Genomic DNA, 22468 nt, shown 5'->3' on the forward strand with positions numbered 1-22468 from the left:
AATCAGAATCGAGGTACCAAAGCATTCATCTTAGCCGTAAAAGGGAACGAATTTCAAAAATCCCGGTCGTAAAAGAGAGTGAGGATGAGTCATTCGCGCCAACGGGGGGCACTACTACTGCATGCACTGCACATTGCTAAAATATGTATTTATGGATGGCCAGCTTTCCCTTGTCATTAAATGGATACCCATGATCAAGCAGCAACCGACTATCTTGATGCCGACTATGTCCTGGCCAGACTTTTGACATCCTCGTTTGTTTCTAATCCTAGTATTGGTAAAGATAGGTACAAGGCTTGATGGAGAATAACAAAATAAAAAAGGCAAAGTAGAAAATCCGATATAACCTAAAAATGAAATTGAACACAGTAAAATGGAAAATAATTCTAAGAATGCCATGTAGAGCTTTATTGGCTGATACCTAGAATACTTCATTATTTTGTTCTAATTCTCCATACTTCCTCACTGGTCATTATTTTCATCAGAGGGAAATAAATCCAATCAAATAGATAATTGTCTGTTGCCTCCTACATAACCAAGTTCTCGGAAGAATTTTTTTTTTTTTTTAAAGGAAATAGAACAGAAAACTACCATCTTCCTGTCTAATTATTATTAATATTGTTATTAAAAGCAGTTCATTTTATGTTCCTTTACCACAAAGTTTAATTTCAAATATCACTTTCCTCTCTCTCGCTTTGAATCAATCTTTAATTTAACCTTTAATGACGTGGTAAATTGTTTGAAAACCATCATTATTTTTATTTTGCCATCATTAGTGATCTACTATCGAATAAGATAAATAAGATTTTCTTTCAAAAACTATGATTTTCATTGAATGAATTATTTAAACTTCCTTTTCTGTAGGCATGTTTTCTCAAATCACTAATTAAATATTGTAGCAAGTGTATACAGCACAAAATGGCTACCACTTTAGCGTGTTACTTGGGTGTCAATTCAATACCCAGCACATCGCCTTCAGATCATATCAGAAATACCTCGTTACTGGCTGTGAGTATTTGCGTTGCTTTCTATTGTTTGGTATGAGCAAAGCTTTGCGAAATATGTCTCATATTTCTGACAAATAGCTAATAAAATTCTATGTTTTCTGTAATCGGTCACAATAATATTGTTGTAAACTTGTGTCACGTATCCGCCAGGAAGGACAAACAAAAATCTTTTTCTTTGTTATCTCTAAGTATTAAAAACAGTTCAAGATATGGAAATGACTGGAAACGATGAAAACCAGTATGCAGCCGAATAGAACCTGACCCTGCATGCTAACACCCAACCTTCAGATAAATGACTATTAAAGTGTTTTTTAGTAACTAGATAAAAAGGAAAAACAAAGATAAAATTCCAAATAAAAATGTGGGTGGGAGCAGCAGGGGCATCTCACTCTCATCGCCGTTCTTCGCAGTTAATCTCCTTGACACAAAGTGATTGAAGATCTGGCCTCCTGGAGTATGGGACTGAAACCTGCAGTGTAAGTCATTTTCTCTCCTCTCTCTGTTTCATGAGCTGTGGATTTGGGTAGCAAAGTCGGTATCCCGTGAGGGGATAACTTACTGTAACCCACTATACTGTATGTACATACAACAGTCTATAAACCAGTTTGTATTAAAAATTAAAAATAATACTTTCCCTAATTGTCTCTATAGAGCAAGCGAATCCGATAGGAGCGAAACACTTGTGAATCATCTGAAAACAGGTACACAGATAGCTATGCTCCCATCTGTGTCCTTTATCTGTTATTCTTGTGTCTTAGCACATATGGACAGAAGATAACAGGACTGTTGTATATATAACTGTTGTCAGACGATTAACAGGTTTACAACAATATTAGTTTGACCAATTACAGAAAACCTAGAACATTATTCGTCACTTGGCATAAATGTCAAATATATTTCGCAAAGCTTTGCTCATACTAAACCATAAATACCAATTCAAATTCTCTCAGGTAGTAAGAATTATTTCTGAAAAGCATTCTATTGAAGTTTGAAGAAAAATTGTTGCGGAATTTCTTATGAAAGAAAGGAAATATTATGTATTATTAAATTCTCAGAGGAAAGAAATGCTGCTCCTTTAACTTATATATTTTCTTCTTGGTACAATTAGTTTTCAGTGCGAGACAACAATACAAAAAGAAGGTAAATATACTATACTTATATTTTTTAAAAATTTCACATGTTGTATTACTATTCTTTCGTGATATCAGAATTTCTCTTATTTATGTAAGTTACGAAGTTGAATGAAATATACAAAAAAAAAAAAAAAAAAAAACCACTCAGTTTACTGTCCTACGTTTATACCCTTTAGACTAAAGGAGACGATGAGTAAATTAAGTGAATGATGATAGAAGAATTGGTGCAATGAGAGTGGATGGAAAGGGGAGTACCCCAAGAAAACCCACGGACACGATGTTCTCCACCAGAAACCAACTTGGCCGGGGATCGAACCAGGGACCTGAGATAAGTGCTCTACCACCTCAGTAACTTAAGTGCTTAATTACTATGTTTCACTCGTTTAATAGGCGCGGCAGATATGATCTGATATCTCAGAAAGCACAAGAATTAGGAGGAAAAGCTAACAAATGCATACGCACATTTGGAATCGGAGATCAACAAGGCCATGTAGTCACTGACCGTCAAAGAATTCTTAGAGTTTGCGAAGAGTACATAAAATATTTGTATGACAAGAAGAACCGCCCCAAAGATATTACGATCGAAGCAGATGAAGAGGTGGATGATGAAGAAAAAGGACCCAGTATATTAAAAAATGAAATAGTACAAGCCATCGACATTCGAAGGAGAAAAGCCACTGAGGACAACGACATACCAGCAGATTTACTCAAGGGATTAGGAGACAATACAATGAAAATACTTACTTCACTTATTAACAAGATTACCTGAGTGGAGAATGGCCAAAGGATATTCTTGATGTGACAATGATAGCATCACCCAAGAAGAAGGAAGCAAAGAAGTGCAGCGATCACAGAACCATTAGCCCTACTTCCAACACTGGAAAGATAATTGCGCGCATACTAAGCAGACGACTGGAAAACAAAATAGAAAAGATGTTGGACGAGGATCAATTCGGATTCCGGAAAGGGAAAGGCACCAGAGATGCCATTGGGTTGATGAGAATTATCTCAGAACGAGTTCTGGACGTAAAGAAAGAGTTGTATTTGTGCTTCATAGATTGGCAAAAAGCTTTCGACAGGGTCAGTTGGACGAAACTTTTGCAAATACTTAAAGGAATTGGGGTCAACTGGAGGGACCAACGGCTCATTCGAAACTTCTACATAATACAACAAGTCAAAATGTGCTTGAATGAAGGAGAAACTAATAGTGTGGAGATTGAAAGAGTAGTCAGACAAGGATGTAGTATGTCACCCCAATTATTCAACATTTACAGTGAATGGTTAATGAAGGAAGAGGTATGCAGATAATACGGTTATTATAACTAGAACCGAAGAAGGATTACAGGAGATGATTGACAAAATAGCTGACACTAGAAAATTAAATGGAATGGAAATCAACATCGAAAAATCGAAATTCATGAGAATATTCCGTGGAAATGCGCCCTTATAAGTCAGAATAGAACAAAGAGTACTTGATGACATTCACGATTTCAAATATCTGAGAAGTATTTTGACGAAAGACGCGTACTGCACCAAAGAAATCAGGTCGAGAATTGTCAGTCAAAGAAGCATTCAACAAGAAAAGTCACTCTTAACAAGACTTTATTGTTCAGAGACTTGGACAATACGGAAGTTAAAGAAATATTTAGAGAGCTTCGAAATTTGGCGCTGAAGAAAGATGGAGAAGATAAAATGGACAGAAAGAGTAACAAACGAAGATATTTTAAAAGGGATAGGAGAGAAGAGGACGCTTCTAGCCACCATGCATCATAGAAATCCCAATTAAATTGGATGCATCTTGCGAAGCAATTGTCTTCTTCATACCGCCATAGAAAGAAAGATGGAAGGAAAGCCAGGAATAGGAAGTAGAAGAACACAACTGATTGACGATTTGAAAAATAGAAGAAAATATTGGGAGTTAAACGAGGAAGCTGAAAACCGAGAAACATGGAAGAAACATTTCCAGTTTCAAACTGAAAATTAAGAAGAAAAGAAATAAGAAAAAAAGAAGAAAAGACCTCACTAGCCCCAGGACCTTCTAGAAGACAGAATACTTAAATGAAGTAAAAACAAGATTCTTATTATTAACTCATTTATCCAGCAACCAATAACGACAGGGACGTAAATACAAACATCGAGAATCGAACCCGGGACCTCGTACACCAAAGACGCATTTGCTAGCTACTAGACCAGCGGGGAGGGCACCATTGAGCCACTGTGCCCGCTCGTTTATTCGGATTATGTTCAATGCATTATGTATGACGGCCAATAATGAAAAGTTTGCGGATGGAACGATGGAAAATAAATATAGGAAACGATAAAGATGTAGGTACTTAAAGAGATAATTCAGTAATAATCTAAACTTAACTAGTAAAGTTGTAATAATAAAAGTTACTTCCGAACAAAACAAAATCCATGTTCACGAAGAAATTAAATGTCGAATGAAAGCAGGAAGTTCGTTTTATTATCCGCTTCAATCCCTTTTGTCTTCGTGAATTCAGTCGAAGAATATGGTGCTTCATATTGAAATCCTGTGATTAATTTTATGGGAATACCTGGAGTTGGAAACACTACGTCATATGTCTGGTTTGGCAATGGTCGGTGGTGATCACAATGACGGGTGGTTGGTGGTGATGGTGCGTTTAGCCGAACTCCGTACTACGTTAATTGCAGTAGAAGAAGTGCAGTGAAGAGTACAGACGTCGATAGCATAGAATGCATGACGTCCCTGATTTCCTAAGAGGATAAGTTGTTTCCTCTCAGGTATGTGGTGCTGCAAGTGTGACTAAAGTGGCAAATGTGTTAGATATATTGCTAGGATCACTGTCCCAGAAGACTACGAGCTGTGAAACTCAGGGCGAAAACACATCGGAAAAGATGAACAGTAGTCGAATGTAATCCCTCAATAACAAGTTTCATCCAACATTAAAGCGGAATGACACTCAATGCCTTCATACGATTATAATACAAGTGACGTAGAATTTCAGGCACCTGTTTCCACCATACACCCTGTTTTGACACCTCCCACAGTTCGTCGTGAGTTATATGATATGGACATATGATTGACTTGGACGGACAAAATCGCTGATGAGAGATATTAACGCTTTAGCATGACAGCAATGGTGCCGAGAATATGCATCCCTGATGGCGGAAAGGTCTGATATTGTCAGAAGATTTGTCTCTCGTTTTTATACATAATGTACCGTGCTTATGTGTGACGGACACTCAAAGAGGCATGTAATCCTCAGTATTTCCGCTAACAGTGAAATATTGCGACGATTCTGTAATGCCGTGGCCTTCAATATTCTGGTTTTCAGTGCAACCTATGCCGATGCTTACAGGTCGCATGATTGTCTTTGATTGTGTCGCCGTTTTATAACATCATTTGAATCCTACGGTTGAGACATTTCTGGTCAATACTTTCATTATTGGGGATGGTAATGTGCCCATTCTACAAATTCTAGCTGTTTTGTGTCGTGGTTTGAGGAACATCAGGAATGAAGTTCAACATCCCCTTGGCCCGCCCTATTTCTGAAACACAACACAATTTAATATCTTAGGTCTGTCTGCAGCCTATAAATTCCACGGAGAGTATTCGATGAGGTTGGCTCCGACGTTCAATAATATCCTTAAGATGTTCAGCTGAGTTTATATTGAGTGAGTTTGGACGCTATTGCAGAAATTAAAATTCTCCTCTGTGCTATTCGAACCACTGCAACAGAGCGTAGCATGTGACATGGATCATAGTTCTGCTGAAAGATGTCACTGCCAGCTGGCAAATAAAACCCACGTAATTGGGTAAACATGATGTGGCAATACCTGCCAATAGCTAGAAGCCACCATAGTGCCTCCACATGCACTACCGGCTCATAAGTGATCGTGTGAAGGTTCTACAGATCGTAATGGGGCCACGACTGGGTAAGGCAGTATCAAGATTTCTCGCATCATGCAACGTTGTGCTTTGCTCTGGTACAATGATTTTGGATATGCGTTCATTACCGTCCAGTCATGTTCGCAGGACAGATGACATGCGGTTAACAATGGTACACGTGTATATCGTGTGCTGCGGCGGAGGCCTATATCTAACCATGTACGATTAACTGCGTGCTCAGACACACTATTGCTTTGTCCGCTTTTCAAAGTTCTTAAAGTCGAGTTAATTGTACTACAATTTCCATCTTATCACGTTCTACCAACCTAGATAGTTAACGACGTCCGACATTTGTACGATGTGTTGACACACCATTTCTGTTTTAGTACTAGTTTTACCGTGTTTTTCTCTCCTTCGGAAGACAATTGCCACGGCAGCTAGTGAACATACGACAAATCGATTTGTTCCCGAGATTCTCGTTCCCAGGTGTCTGGCCCCAATTAAACTATATATAGAATGTCTGAGAATTCGTAAAATTTGATTTGGGAGGTTTACCATATCTATGCAATGTCAGTGTCAAGTCGGAAAAGGAAATGGAGGCATTTTGATGACTTAGAAAATCAATGCCCAATAAAGGTTTAGAATTCAAAGGTATAATTCTAAAACAATGTATGTAAGACTTATTTCCTAAGAAAAATTTCAAAAATATTACTTCCTTTGAAAGAATTTTAGCACCAGACACCCCTATGAGATTGCTAGTAATTTTTACACGTTTCACGTTTTCTGGAACCAAATGCTCAGGCCAAACCGAAATCATGGCTGCAGTATCAATTACTAAGTCCTGTTGCATTCCATTAACTTTAGCTGTAATAAGACATAGCCTTGATTCTACTCTTATGGGGATTTGATGCTTTTGAATATCTACCAGATCCCCCCTTCGATCCGTAGATGATTCTAGTTTAAATTTTGCTTAGGAGCTCGACAAAATCTAGCAATGTGGTTTATTCCTTTGCAAGCCCTACATATTATAGGTTTGTACGAATCAGAATTATTTTGACGTGTGTTCTGGTTACTGGCTGAACTACCCTGTGCTTCGTTCTCCCGGTTAAAATAATTTTGAGTTTGCGGCTTTTTCTTCTTGTAATTATTGCTATATTTTTTTCTTATCCTTCATGGATGATTCAAGAGCTAACACAAGATTCTGCATATTTTCGCATACTTTCTCAATATCCGTTTGGGAATTCGAGGTGCTAACCTCACCCTTACTCGTCTCATTGTGGCTTTGAGCTAAAGCTTGTTTAACCTCCCCTAATTCTTTAGAAAGTTTCTGTATTTCATTGTTATGAAAAGAATTTGGAGCTAGTACCGGCGGTTGATAAGTAGGTGGTAAATGATACGAAGAAAGAAATGAAGAATTATATTGCATCTGCGGAAATGAATGAGAATTCCCCTGTACATGAGGGAACATTGGTGTCTGACCAGACATCCAAGAGCTACCAGGAAAATTGTAAGGTATTCCCTGCGGAATGAAGGGATTTTGTGCATAAGCATTAATTTCTTGCTGTTCTTCCTTAATACGTTCACTTAACATTGTTTCTTTTCGATCTACACTGTTCAACTGCTTTATTAATTCGTCCACTGAGCCAAAATACTTGTCAGCAACTACACTCATGCACTTGGACCTAAGACCGTATATAATATACATAATTGTCTGCTGAACGGTAGCAGTGAGCAAATACAACGCGACTAATCTGGCTTTTCGAATGGCATACATTTGTGGAGATTCACTAATAGATTGCTTAGCCCTACGTAACGTGTCTTCTACTGTTAAAGGCGAAGATATGCCTCTAAAAGTAGAAATCATGTCTTTCTTTACATCGTCATAAGATTTTCCATCATATGTACTTTCCTTTTTATAATTTAGGAACCAATTAAAAGATAAATCTGTCAAACAAGTAGGCAAAACCTTTTTCAGCTTGTCATTATTCCACTTATAATATCTTCCGGCGTTTTCTAACTGTTCAAAAAATAGATCTACTTTATGAGGCTCATAACCTGTATAAGACGGAATTTTCACTAACTGTCCTATACACTCCATAAAATTATTCCGATTTTCACTAGTCATTTTGCTACGTTGTGATTCCAATTGTCTACGAAGTTGCCCCCTCGTACGTACGCCACTAAAGACCTCCGTGGTTATTGAAACAGAATATCCCGCTAATACACACAAAAGGAAGTTTCAACTCAGCATATTCATAATAGCGTTGGCAAACGAGGCCTTTAACACAAAGCAAGAGAAGAATTCATTACTACGCATACAAGAGAAAAAGAAAAAAAAAGAGGGGAAAAAGACAACGAATATTACTCGAAAACAACACGACATACGAGACAGTTCAAACAGCAGATGCTGATTCGTCAAAAACAAAAGAAACTAAGAATAACCTATACAACAACCTTCACAATGCCAATCATGAAATGGATTCTAAATAAATTCATGTTTTATTCTAACAAAGTTGAGTATTTTAAGCACTACTATATAATGGGGAAAAATCAGAAGAGGAAAAAAAATAAATAAATAAGTGCTTGAGACCAGCATTCCACCATGCTTAATTGGGATCGTGGCAAGTCTTATGCGAGAGTAGTAAGGAATTGGGGATGCACTGACGAACCAACATTTGAGCGAATTAAATGAACAGATTCAAATTTATACCTATCAATATACGAATTTATTCCCTTCCTATTGATAAATGAGTCTATTGGCCTAGGATGAAAGTCATATCATACTCAGAGAGACTTTGTGTACATACCTCTTTTCCTGTCCACACCAGGCCCACTACTTCTCTTTTCGTTGGATGTCTTTTCACTTATGATCACAAACACGACGGACCGAGGTTCTAACCAGAATCATCCGTAGCCTTCCTGTAGTCTGGATTTTATTCAGAAGTCACTTCCTAGGTTCAATTCAGCAGTTTTATATCATTGAACCCGGCAGTACACTAAAGAATGCGGAATCCAGACAGGGTGGTATGATCAGAACAGAGCAATGTACTCATAGAAAATACTGTAAAACTTCAATGGATCGTTCTCTCCAAGTATGATACAAACAATATATATATATATATATATATATATATATATATATATATATATATATATATATATATATATATATATATACAGGGTTTTCATAAAGTCTGGACGGATTTAATTTGCTTATAATTTTCATAAAAATGCTCATAATGAAATCAAATAAAGTGCAAACGGTAGCGGAAGGATTAAATTTTTACTTGGCAACACTGTTAGATAAGCGGCAACTCTGAACACGTTGAGAGAGGGAGATGGAGGCCAGGGTCAGTTTCTTACCAAATTCCATCCATTGAATCCATCCTTGTTTCAATGTTAACTGTTAAAAGTAAGTTGTAAGCTGTATTGGTGTGTGTCTGTCTTTTAAAGAAATAAATAAATGAAAAACTCCTCTGAGAAGACTATTTTTTTTACCTATCAAAGATGGCGTCGGTGAAAGAGAAAGCGCAATGTGTTCTGTGGTACGCAGAGCTAAAATCTCCAATTCTGGTATGTCGAAAATTCACCAAAGAGTTCAAAAAGCTCTTCACAAAAGAGTTGACTGAGAGTGCAATCCGAAAGTGGCATGCTAAGTTCTTGGAGACAGGAAGCGTCCTGGACCGTCCTCGAAGTGGGAGGTCGCCAACATCGCCTCCAACAGTGAGCAGGGTAAGGGAAAGCATCATCAAATGCCCACAGAAGTCGATTCCTAGACGGTCCAGTTGGAGGTGTGGCAGTGAATGAACTGAGTTGGTGCAGATTACAGATAAAAATTTAATCCTTCCGCTACCGTTTGCACTTTATTTGATTTCAATATGACCATTTTTATGTAAATTATAAGCGAATTAAATCCGTCCAGACTTTATGAAAACCCTGTATATGTATCGCAGACCACCTCCATTCTACACACCAGCATCACACTGACTGATTGCTTGAGATTCCTGTCACCGTCCGGCGAGCAGTTTTTCTGAGTATCGTGTCTTTGACGTCAGCTAAATTACTTCGTTCAAAAAGTAGCGAGTGGTCACAGTTATAGATACTGCACAGCCCAACTACAATTCAAAAAGTAAAATTCTATTAAAACCTACATTTAGCTAGCGCATTTTAGTTCTCAAAACACACGAAAAATAATAGGAATCAACACTTATAATAATCTTCTTGCAAACATTAGATGTGAAAAAATATTGTGTGTTTTATAGGAAAACTCAAAAGATCTATATTAAGTACTATATTAACATATTAAATATTGCCTGAAGAACAAAATTATATACAGTAGAGCATCGATTATCCGAAGTAATTGGGGGACATGGATGTTCGGAAAACTGGTTTGTTCGGATAATCGAACTGTACTGTACTGTACTTCTACAGCCAGTGCCAAATCGACAGAAGTGTGCTGATTGTTGAAACACAGCGCCTGGCGACTTGGCAGGTCAGCAGCGCCTTATGAAGGCCCCATTAGAAGCAATGTTCCGCCAGCGGTGGCTCAGTGCGGCGACTACTGTGGGAAACTTGGTTTGGGAGTGAGGGGGATGATGGACGGTAGGGTGGGAGCGTAACAGGTGCGAGCGAGAACACAGTTCGGTTAAGCGGTCGTTCGGTTGACCGGCGTTCGGATAATCGACGCTCTACTGTAAGTTGTTTCTTTCAATAAGTAACAGAACGTTTGTACATACAATTTCATATCCGAGTTATTATCACATGAAATTGGCTTTGACATATGATAGTGTATAAAAAACTCATGGTGTGTACTTATTTAAATAGTCATATTTGTTTAGTCCAAATACAATATCCGTTATATATTGAATATCATTCTGAACAGAAACTCCGAACACGGAATATCTTGGTTATAAGTAGAAAATAAATGCAATGAAACAAAGGTCAAGAGACGCTTAGAGCGGAGTCCAAACCTAGATGACTCTTGAAGAGGGGATTGTCTACCCATCGAGTTGAAGATTTACAATGTTATAGACTCAAACTCAAAACTCTGGAAAATCAATTCTTGCTTTCTTTCCTTATCTTTGCTCCACCTCTCTCTCTCTCTCTCTCTCTCTCTCTCTCTCTCTCTCTCTCTCTCTCTCTCTCTCTCTCTCTCTCTATTTATTTATTTATTTAAAAAAATTGAAGTTTCTTCTATGGACTCTTCACTCTTGAACCTCAGTACTCAAGTATTCTTAGACTAAGAACATGGTATTAAAGTTTAATTCTCTTTGGCATTAATAATTTCCGAGTTATGATTTCTTGTATGAAATAAAAAGTTAACTTCTAAATATCAGACAAAAAGAAAAGTTGTACAGCAGTAGGAAGAATACTGAAGTACAGTTTTGTATTAGAAGTAATTAATTATCAAAACGAAAGAAATTGTAGAGATGGAACAAATGCCAAAATCGATTAAATTATATTGGTGCGAAATGTAAAAGATTTTAAGAAAATGAGAAGAGATAATTTATCCTTCGTTACAGGTAGTAGTCCCATCTCTCATCGAAGTCTGTTTCCCATTATCTCGAAAACTTCGTTCTCATTTGCTATAATCACTCATATGTATCTTAATTTACTTTCTCTCTACGTTATTATTATATCATGCATATACGTCTTAAAAGATTGTAATGTAGGGCTAAATTCATATGTCCGTTACGTCATCCACATGATAAGTCTTGAATGAATTTTTTCCAGTAGATTGTTACATCCCATTTTCTACTACTGAAAGAAAAAATGTACCGGTTTAATTCTAGAATGCTACAAGTTACACACCGCACCGGTAGATGGCACCAAACATCTTCAAACGATTGACATCCATCGGATGAAATTGAACAGAAACAAATGTACATCAAACCCTGCTCTTTCCAGTTTTATCAGATTATTATTATTATTATTATTATTATTATTATTATTATTATTATTATTATTATTATAAAAGTGAAATAAAATTTTTGAGTTTTATGTCCCACGATTATGCCGGTTGGGCTAAAGGGGACCGTGATAATGAGAAATGAATAAAATTGTGGAGTGGGAGGAATCGGGAGAACCCCGAGGAAACCCACGCACATGGTGTTTCTCCACCACAAAGTTCACTTCGCGGGAGCAGGGTTTGAACCCGGGATCCCATGCATCAGAGGTGAACGCTCTACTACTGAGCCACTGCGGGGCCCTCCTATTATTGTAAAGAATGTTTTCGTAAATTAGTCGTCTTATATGACCTTTTTATATGCTTCATATTATCTCTTGTAACTTCCACATCAATCTCTCTACATTCTCTTAGGAAAAATATTATTCTTCCTTTACACAAGTATTAACAAAACTTACTCACATACAATTTTACGATCGAGTGAAATTTGCATGAAATTTACCGTGACGTATGATAGTGTATTTAAAAGAATCATGGTATGAACTTATTTAAATAATTGTAAATATTCAGTCCAATATACGTTACGCATTCAATTCTGAACGGAAACTCTGAACGCGAAATACCCATTATCATGCTGTACGAAATCTTTTCTTTACATATGCTAGTAATAGTGTCTGTCCTTTCGATAGTGTTCTAACATTTGATAATGTGCTAAATTCAAAATCTATTCTTGAGAAAGAATTTTCAATTTGTTTTTTCATGGTTGCTAAGGTTGATCGTACTGATTTATTTGCTTGACGAATAATTTCAAATTAACTTAGTTCGTTCTGATTTACGTATTTTCAGTTTATCCTCTTAATCATAAAGTGTGTTTTCCTCGATTGAGATGTCTTCGTTCTTTCAAAGTGAGTGTACTTTGTGCTTTAGTTTTGCTATGTCAGAATTTATATGCATCCTTCGGTTTTATTTTCCTTCAATAAAATTGACATTTTTCATATTTTGAAACTTACTCCCAGGGATGAATTCAGGGGGTAGCCCGGGGGGAATTCCCCCCCCCCCCGAAGAAAATTCATTTCCCCCCGGAAAAACTCAAAAAATTTCAGTCACAAAATGTAGAAATTACTTCACCCAATTATTTGCTTTTCTTTCCGTGCACGTGCAGACAAAATCCGATCTCTCAATATACATATAAATGACGCAGATCCATTGTATATAAGTATTAAACATATAACATCTAATGGGGCGTTTACACTTAGTCGATTTGCGTTCGATTCAGTTGAATTGGCGTCACTTTCAACTTAATCGACCGTGTAAACGGGACTTCAACTTAATCGCTTGTTGATCGAAGGCGACTAATCGAATGGCAACTGAATTAAAAGACGTTCTATTTTCTGTGGTTGAAATAATTGAACACATCCATCGATCTGATTCGGCCTAGTTGCTTCGATTTAGTGGCAAATGCAGCGAGTCGATTTAGTCGTGCGACTAAATCGACCAAGTGTAAACGCCCCATAAGGTAGAAAAATACCAAATAACAGCAGCGGCTGGTACTATATGTTGCATGGTTGTGCAACCGGACATTTTTTTAATACTAAAAATATTTTTAAATATTAAAGTAGTGTATCAGTAAAAAATAAACCTTTGATGTTGAGCGCAAAACAGTATTGATGCATTTCTGAAAAAAGTCAATTAAAAAACGGAAAGAAAGAGAGAGATTTACATTTCCAGTGGCAGCGAACATTGCCACTGGAAGCAGTAACATTGAGCATATGGCAGCGAGCTCCTATTTCTTAACATGGGGAAGTGGATTTATTCTTGCATCGCTCCTATCTTCCCGTATTGCTTTCTTGCGATTGCACTTTCTTCCGCAACTGGTCAGCTTCTGTAATAGTTACGAATTCCTCCGCTTAGCAGCGCTTGGCTCAATTGATAGGGTGAGAGAGATACAGGCGCTTGGAAGAAAGAAGTTATTCACAAAACATAAACTCGCAAAGTCTGGTGGTAGCAGGGACATATCCAGGCTGAAAGTTTAGGGGGGGGGGCGGTCGTTCGAAGTCAATAGATTTTATTTAACATTTATAATACAAAGGTGAAAATTCTTGGGATAAGATTTATTTAAAAAAAAATCCTATTCGGGGGGGGGGGGGGGGTCGATCGAGTCTCGAAGAAGAAAATGTTTCACTACTGGTCTAATTCCTAGCTCTGTGTCTTTCGTGCACATGATTCCGTGTTCGATTTCCGGCGGAGAGCATAAATTATCAAATCATTCACTTCCAATACTCATCTGTCTTCTTTAGCCTAATTTGCTGGAATGTTAAATTATTTTTTTTTTTTTTTCATTTTCGAAGGAAAACATCTTAGATTTCATGCTTCTTTACAGACAAAAATACGTCGTTTCTGAAAATGGACTTCTTGTACCGTATATTTATACAAAGAAATGCTAACAAAATGCATATTGTCGAAGGAGAGAGGTGTTTCTGGACCCTAAAGAAAATAAAGCGGAAAATATTTGAGGTAGCGATGCTTTCTATTCAGAGAAAGTTGGCGAGGAACATTTCAGATTTCAATAAAGTCATATAAAAATTTGAAGCCCAAAAGATCGAAGAAAGACCTTCCATTCTAAAATGCATAGTTTATATAATTAAATAATCTTGTTTAACTGCGTGCATGCAATTTTCTTGCTTTTTTTTCTTCTTTTCGGATCAACGCCATCATTCATGGCTTACAGCACATACTATATATTCGATTTATCTCGTGTTCAATAGCATAAGTGTAGAGGTTTTGTATATAAATAGTGTATAAACGTACATTGATAGTGGTTGTTTAAAAAAAAAGGAAATAGCTTATATATTAAATTAATATTAGAGAAATAATTTAATCAATAATATACAAATAGAGCTTAAAAAACTTTCCTCTTCATATTTCCTGAATATTTTTTGGATAAGACTCAGAAATGCTGGGGGAGGGGAACACTTGCGAGTATTTACATACCTTTGATATTGCAACATTGCAACCGGTGCTTGTACAGACTACGCGCCGCTACTGCCAAATAGTCAATAAAACTTGTATTTCTTGACGCTATGACCGAGTTTGGCAGAACATGAAATTGTCAACTGTTGAAGAAAGGTTTGTATTTTAGTAGGTACTATACTCTCGGCCTATATTATATATTAGTAGGTAGCACTACCACAGATTGAGATAGGAAAGGAAAGATAGAGAAGATCTTTCGATCATTCCATATGATCTCTGATGTCAGCAGACCAGTTCTTGAAAATGTACAGTTCTTGCATTATTTGAAATAGAGCGCCTAAATTCCATTTCTCGCATCGGAAGTAACAGACGTAAATGTGTTTTACGATTGTTAAAGTAAACACTCTTTTCTTTAATTAAAAATAAGTCAGTTAAAGGGTGAGATTCAGAGGGCGTCATTTAGAGGGATCAGGGAGGAACAGTTATCCCTCCTGGGTTAGAGATTTATATAGAATTTATCAATATAATAGTAGTATATAAGTGAAAGATTGATATTAAAGATGATGAAGATCCTGCTCAGTGCCGTGCCATGGGGGAGGGGCAAGCGGGGCGACGGCCCCGGGCGCCGAAGTAAGGGACGCAATATTCGGAATGGAAAAAGAAAAGAAAAGAAGGAAAGAAAAAAGAGGAATGATATACATATGCACATGTGGGTATGTGCACATATACTGTATAAAATGAAAGGAAAAAATTAATAAAAAGGGCTCAAAACCAAGGAAAAGCAGGGTTTACTTTTTAAAATTTTCTCACCTTTCGCGGCTGGTCTGTCGACCTCAGTCATATATACGGGGGTGCCGTCGTATACTCTCGCGCCAAGCGCTGATTTTCCACGACACGGCACTAATCCTACTGAAGATTTCGTAAACTACTGCAGTGCAGAAACCAAGGCTCATATGTTTGATTTAGAATCAGAAGTATGAGAAAGAATGATACCTTTTATTAAGATATTCCTATGTATGTTTGTTTTAGGACAAAAAAATATTTGAGTTAATTTAAATCTTTTTAAAAACTTCTACATTAGCAATAAACAGTAACTACTGAATATAGGAAATAATAACAAAGATAGCTACTGTAAATAACAGTTTAAGTTTAGTCTAAAATATTTTTACCAGTCTTTATTTAATGTTTTAGATAAAACTAAACGATTGTTTTTTTTAAAAAAAATATATAATGTCACATTGAATATTTATCAATAATTAGTCTCAATATTAGGTAAGATGTGCATGTGAATGGAATTGTTAAATACCTGTATGCTGCTTTCTTGCAAAAATACAGAAAAACAGCCCTCCCCCCGAGGAGTTGACATTTCCCCCCGGGGTGAAAATGTCTGAATTCAACACTGCTTACTCCTGATTAGAATTTGATTTGTTGGTGTTACCAAAGTCAATATGTGTGTAAAAGTAACAATGATTAACATCAGCTGATCATTTGATTTCAGCTTCATAACTTTGTTATTCTATAGTTCACGGAAAAAGAAGGAGAAAGGAAGAAAGTGCTCTCTTTGTGCTGTATTTCAGTTATGATATTATATACATATCATTAAATATTATTTAAACTTGTAGTTCCCACGAAACCTTTGACTTGCAGTACATTCCATGCTAAAACCACCCTTAATTAAAAGTAGTAATTGTTTACATTTAAATTTATTTTTAGCTTGCTCAACAACTACGGGCTTTTTGCTTGCTTACTCGTAACTTGCAGTTACAAAACTATTAATGCTCAAATTTAAATGTATTTATGGCCCCTATTTAATAATAAAGAGGAAAAGACTTCCAAGTTCATCATCGTAACTACTTACTATTTTTAAATAATTGAATTCAAACACTACATCTTAAGTTGCAACAGAATCAAATAACAAAAATGATTTTTTTTTTAAAGTTTACGTCCCACGTAAGATTACGTCGAGAAGGCTAAAGGAGACAACGATGATAAGAAATGTATGCAATTGTGGAATCAAGAAAGTGGGAGGAAACGGGAGAATACTGAGAAACTCCATGCACACGGTGTTTGTCCACCACAAAGCTCACTTGGAGCGAGCTGGATACGAACAAATTACGCCATACATCAGAAGTTTAAGTTGTAATAAAATGATTACAATATATTACTGTAGAAAGACAAATATAATCATCGTCCTGTCCATACTTATCCTGTCATTATTGATATGTCGCCGTAACTGAGAAGCTTCCATGCTCAACGGTCTTCTGGTAATCTCTTCGTCTACACGTACGTCTTTACTGTTTTAATATCATCCATCAATTGCAGCCTCTTTTGCCCCTACCCTCTCTTTCCTGCCGCCATCCATCTAGTACGTCCCTCATGATACAGTTCCTTCTTAGCCAATGTCCCAACTAGTTTCTCTTCCTTTTTCTCCATAATATCTAAAATAGTTCGTTTCTCCCCCACTATTTCTAACGCCCTCTTACTCATTTCCTCCTCGATCCAGCTAATTCTCTCCATTCTTCTGCACACCCACATTTTCAAAGCTTTTAGTCATTTTACATTATTTTTGCGTAATGTCGATGTTTCTTCCTCATACAGTAGTACTCCATACAAAGCATTTTATAAGTGTTTTTTCTCAACTCTTTATTCAAAGTCCTGGAATACAAAGTCTTTCTATTCCAACCCAACGCTTTTACAACTTCTAATAACAATTCCCGATTCGAGTCCTCAAAAGCCTTTTCTGGATCAATAAATATAACATTTACTTCTCTCCTTTCCCTTTTCTATAAACATTTCACTTTTTACTCTTAAAAATCCAATTGCATTTCTCGTGTTCTTACTTCTTCTGAACCCGAACTGTTTCTCCTCAACTTTTTAATTTCTTCTTCCGTTCTATCTTCTGTTCAATATTGGAAACAAAATTTTTGTTGCATGCGATATAATAGTTATATAATTTTCACATCTCTCTGGTTTTATTTTTTAGCCATCGGCGTTATGATCGTCTTCATAAAATTTTTACTCTCCTTTTTCATATATGTCCTTGCAGAGTTGGAACAGTTTTTCCTTGCTATTGTTCCCCGTATTCTTAATGAATTTGGTCGATAAATTATCTATTCTGTTTGCTTTCCCATTTCTAATCTCAGATATGACCTTTTCAAACTAATTTCGAAAAATAGTAAACCATTTACCATCTTTACATCCATCTTTCCTACTTCGACATCTAGCCCAATATCTATCTCTATCCTTATTTAAGTCTTCAACATATATCTCTTTCTTCTAACAAGGTACATTCGCAAAGTGTCCCCTCGGGATTCGTCTAAAATTGATTTAAATGCAAAGTTCTCCACGGACCAAAGTGTATTGTACTAATTTTAGCGGCCCATATGGGTAATTTGCATATTTATGGACCTTCATATATCCGGAATTCATACACTACTATAACGCTTGGTCACAAAATTGCTTTTAGTTTCTTTAGATGAAACTGAACATGAATGTGGGCATATGCAAAACAAATTGGATCAAGTACTGCTTCTCTGACATGTTATCCACACCGGCAGCTATCTTGGATCCGCCATATTGGATTCAACTTTCGGTTTTTCAAATGGGAATAGGTGCATGTGATACATGAAATTCATACAAAAGTTTCTTGGAAACTCATTGGGCCGCGGAGAACTTTGCATTTAAATCAGTTTTACATGAATCTCGAGGGGACACTTCGCGAATGTACCTTGTGAGACTTAATTTTTCTCTATGACTACGTTTCCATTCTTATTTACTAAGTCTCCTTGGAGCCTACGCTTACTAATCTCTTTCGGGCACACGCCTTCTTCGATTCACCACGATCACTAATTTCAATTGGACTTATTTTCACTCGCACTCAGATTCACTTTCGTCAACTTAGCTCAGGCTCACTGACATCAGTGGGTATTGCACTCATTTCGGCTCGGGTTCATTACTTGGCTCGAGTCGCATTCATTATTCTCGGTGGGGTTCGCGCGTAGTAGGACTTAGGCTCACATTCTTCAGTGAGATTCGCGCTTACTCGAGCTCAGTCTCATATCCTTCAATGAAGTATGCGTTTACTCGGACTCACAAATTTCAAGTGGATCCGTGCTTACTCGCACTCGGAATCACTTCCTTCAACTGACTCGGGTTCAATACTCTCAATGGGGCTCGAGCTCACTGACTTGAATAGGTCTCGCGCTGACTATTCTGTTGAGACTTACTCTGGCCCTAGCTCATATCTGTCAAAGAGGCTCGCACTCACTAGCCTCCTTGGAGATTGCGCTCGCTATTTTCATTCGGGGAGATGTGAACTTGGACTTGAGATTAGTACTCCTCAGTGGGCCTTCCGCTTACTCGGATTCACTAATTGCAATCACATTCACTCTCGAGCTCACTCCCACTATCCGTACTCACTTGGCATTGCACTCACTAATTATATTTGTTCCCGGGTTAACTTTCTAACAACTGGGTTCGGGCTTACTACCTTCAACCATGCTCGCGCTCATTACCCTCAGTGAGAATTTCATTTATTTTAGCTCATGCTCAATAATTTCGGCTTGGCTTGGGGTCATTAACTCCAGTCTAGTTTAGGAACATTTCTTTCTGTGGATCGCAGGTCACTCGGGATTACATTCACTAATTCCATTTGTTCTCGCCCGGGGCTCGAATTCGTTCTCGCCCGGGGCTCGAATTCGTTCTCGCCCGGAGCCACTAACCTCAGTTGGGTTTGCAATCGAGCTCACTTCCTATTGTTTGCTCAATTTTCAGGAAATAGTATATAAGATATTACAGTTTTTTGCCTTTACCATATGAGACATTGATTATCAGTTGAGCGAAGAAAGATGGCGAAGTGGGAGCAGTGAAGCTGTGATATATGGCTTCATGATTTTGCAGTATGAGCATATTCTCTATATTATAACATCCTTGATAAAATCCACAAGTATTTATGCAATATCGGGCACAATATGATTTACTAGCTAATCACTATAAACACAGTATATAAATTGCAGATAGAAGTTAACAACAAAACAATATTTTAAGAGTTTGTACCACTAACTCGCAAGAACAACATTTCAATAGACTATATTCAGATTTCGGCATTAATGTTCGTGTAACTGGAAGTTAGTTGAAGGGCAAGAAAACCTTACGTGTAAACAATTAATATTTTTCACATCAAGATAATTTTAACCTATAGAGTACAACAAGCTGAGGGCTTGCAGGGAACAATTAATATTTGTAAAACAAATTGAACGGAAATAACATGAAGTTTGTATATAATGCAAATGCATTTTCGCAAAGCAATTTGCTTTAAAGTAGGCTTGCAGAAGATATCAATAAAATCAAGCAATACGCATTCCAAAGAAGACAACTTCCCTCATATAAAGCAATGAAGTCAAAGCAAAGGTGCACAGGTACTTAACACCTTCAAATAAATGCAGTGTGAAATTGTGAAGGTTAAATCACATACAGTGTGTCGTTCCCATAGCATGTCGTGGTCCACGAGATTTCTTTTCAGATTCTGACATTCAATATTTATTGCGTTACCTTTTCTTCATTAAAACATATTATTCCGTGCCCCAACATGTCATGCCGTGCCTTCAAAACAATAAACAATTCAGTTGTGGCTCGTCGTCAACAATGCTTCAACTTTCTTCGGGGCACACGAAGTGACACGTAGTTTACCAGAAACTGAGAAATAGTGTAAAAAGCGGCACGGCACGGCAAGGCATGGCATGTGTGAATGGTCGCGGCCGTAGCATGTTAGAGGAATGGTTTGGGTACGGCACCTTATGTGTAAATTAGCCTATAGTGTTGCTCATGAGACGAAACCTAACTAGACATGAAGTAAAGTTTTCTCGCCTTGTCTCGTAAATCTTGTAAAAGTATCATCTCGTCTCGATTCTCGAATCTTTCTCGTTTCGTCTCGAATTTTTTATTGCCGCGTTTTCCAATGTATGTTCAACATTCATGCTATGAGTGTAACACGAGTGGTTCGTGTTCTTGTTCGGGAAGGCCATTTTTATAGCATACGGGGTTCGATTCTCGCTTGTTCTCTTTCGGGAAGACACTCTCATGACCTTCTGAGTTCGAATCTTGTTCGGTACGCCTTAATAATAATGATTTTAGTGGTTAGAACTCGTATTTGGAACTGCACGAGATTGCAACTTGAGACCAGTCCGAACCAAAATTGTATATGCGGGTACCCACCTTCAGTGACACGCCTGCGTCGCATACACTCAAGTGCAATGATGTTAATTACAGAATTCTTACCGTTCTCGTAGTGATCGATGCGAGAAACATGGATTGCAACTAAAAACATGAAATATGCACAAAAATGGTTTTACTCAAGCACAAAATGTTACACTTTTTGTATACATACTTACTACTGCATTTTGTTAATATGATTATCGTTGACACCTTTAGAAGTTTGTATTTCAGATTTTTTCTTTTATCGTATGAACATAGTGAATTTAGCCCTTGTATTTATTAATAGAAGAATAAAAAAAATAAAAAAAGGAATTTTAAAAGATCAACTCAAATATGATGTAACGACGAAGCCAGCTTATTACGTGATAATAGGAATAATTATATTACACACGTTAATCACTGAGCACTACTTCTCACGACACACTGATTCTGAGGAGATCACAAAGAGAAGAGGAGGGTTGGTGGGCTATTTAGGAGGGCAACAACTTATTGGATTCTTCTTCCCAAGTTTGAGTTGTTTTTGAATTTCCTTGAATAACTCCAATTTCTATTACACGGCTGGATAGTCGACGATAAAATTACTTGTGGTGCGCTGATGGTCGATTGAAGAAGTAAAGTCATAACTTATTTTACTTACATTATTTCTTTGCTAATATGAGCAAAACACAGCAATGAACTTAGTATTTGTTCGAAAAGAATAACCTTTGCAAAGAATTGATACGACGTGGCGTCTTCAATCGTAGACAAATTAAGTTATTTTGAAGCGTTTTCATCGTTATTTATATTGACATATGTATATGACGCAATTATATGAGTTCACACTTTACTCTCACTTATTTGAATACAATATTACAAGTGATTACTGAATAAACGTCGGATTCTTTTCCTGGGTCATATACCTCATTTCTTCTTGATAGCTGCGTTTTTTAGCACACACACTGTTCCCGCCTTCTTTTTTCTAGCGATGGTAAACTTCCGCTAGTCACACTAGATGATTACTTTAAAAATATCCATAAACAGTATTGTTTACAAGAAATATATATAGCATAAAGCGTTAAATGATCTTCCTATTAACATGTCATAATTAAAAGATTGAAATTAATAAAAACATCTTAGGATTACTTTTGAAACTATAGCACTATATTTCGTAACTTCACCACAACACATCCTTTTTGTTCAGTCTACCGGAAATACAAGTCACCACTCACAGCGCTGCCAACTCATAGAGAAAGATAAACTAACAAAATTTGCGTCGACATATATTACATGGAGCCTTATTCCACTTCAGCCAAGAGAAACTGGGAGAATTAAAACGGAATGAGGGTGAGGGGGGGGCCACACACTCACATGAGTTTTTCTTCATTTTATC

General features: G+C 37.0%; 1 protein-coding gene across 1 annotated transcript in view; it reads left to right on the forward strand.

The window, feature by feature from the left end:
* Nucleotides 1-22468, forward strand: part of LOC145671288 (uncharacterized) — a 1722162-nt gene that overhangs the window by 827767 nt on the left and 871927 nt on the right. The gene's annotated exons all lie outside the window — the stretch shown is intronic.

This window comes from Thermobia domestica, chromosome 15 (assembly GCF_964235325.1).
Source record: "Thermobia domestica chromosome 15, izTheDome1.hap1.1, whole genome shotgun sequence".
Classification (NCBI taxonomy): Eukaryota; Metazoa; Arthropoda; class Insecta; order Zygentoma; family Lepismatidae; genus Thermobia; species Thermobia domestica.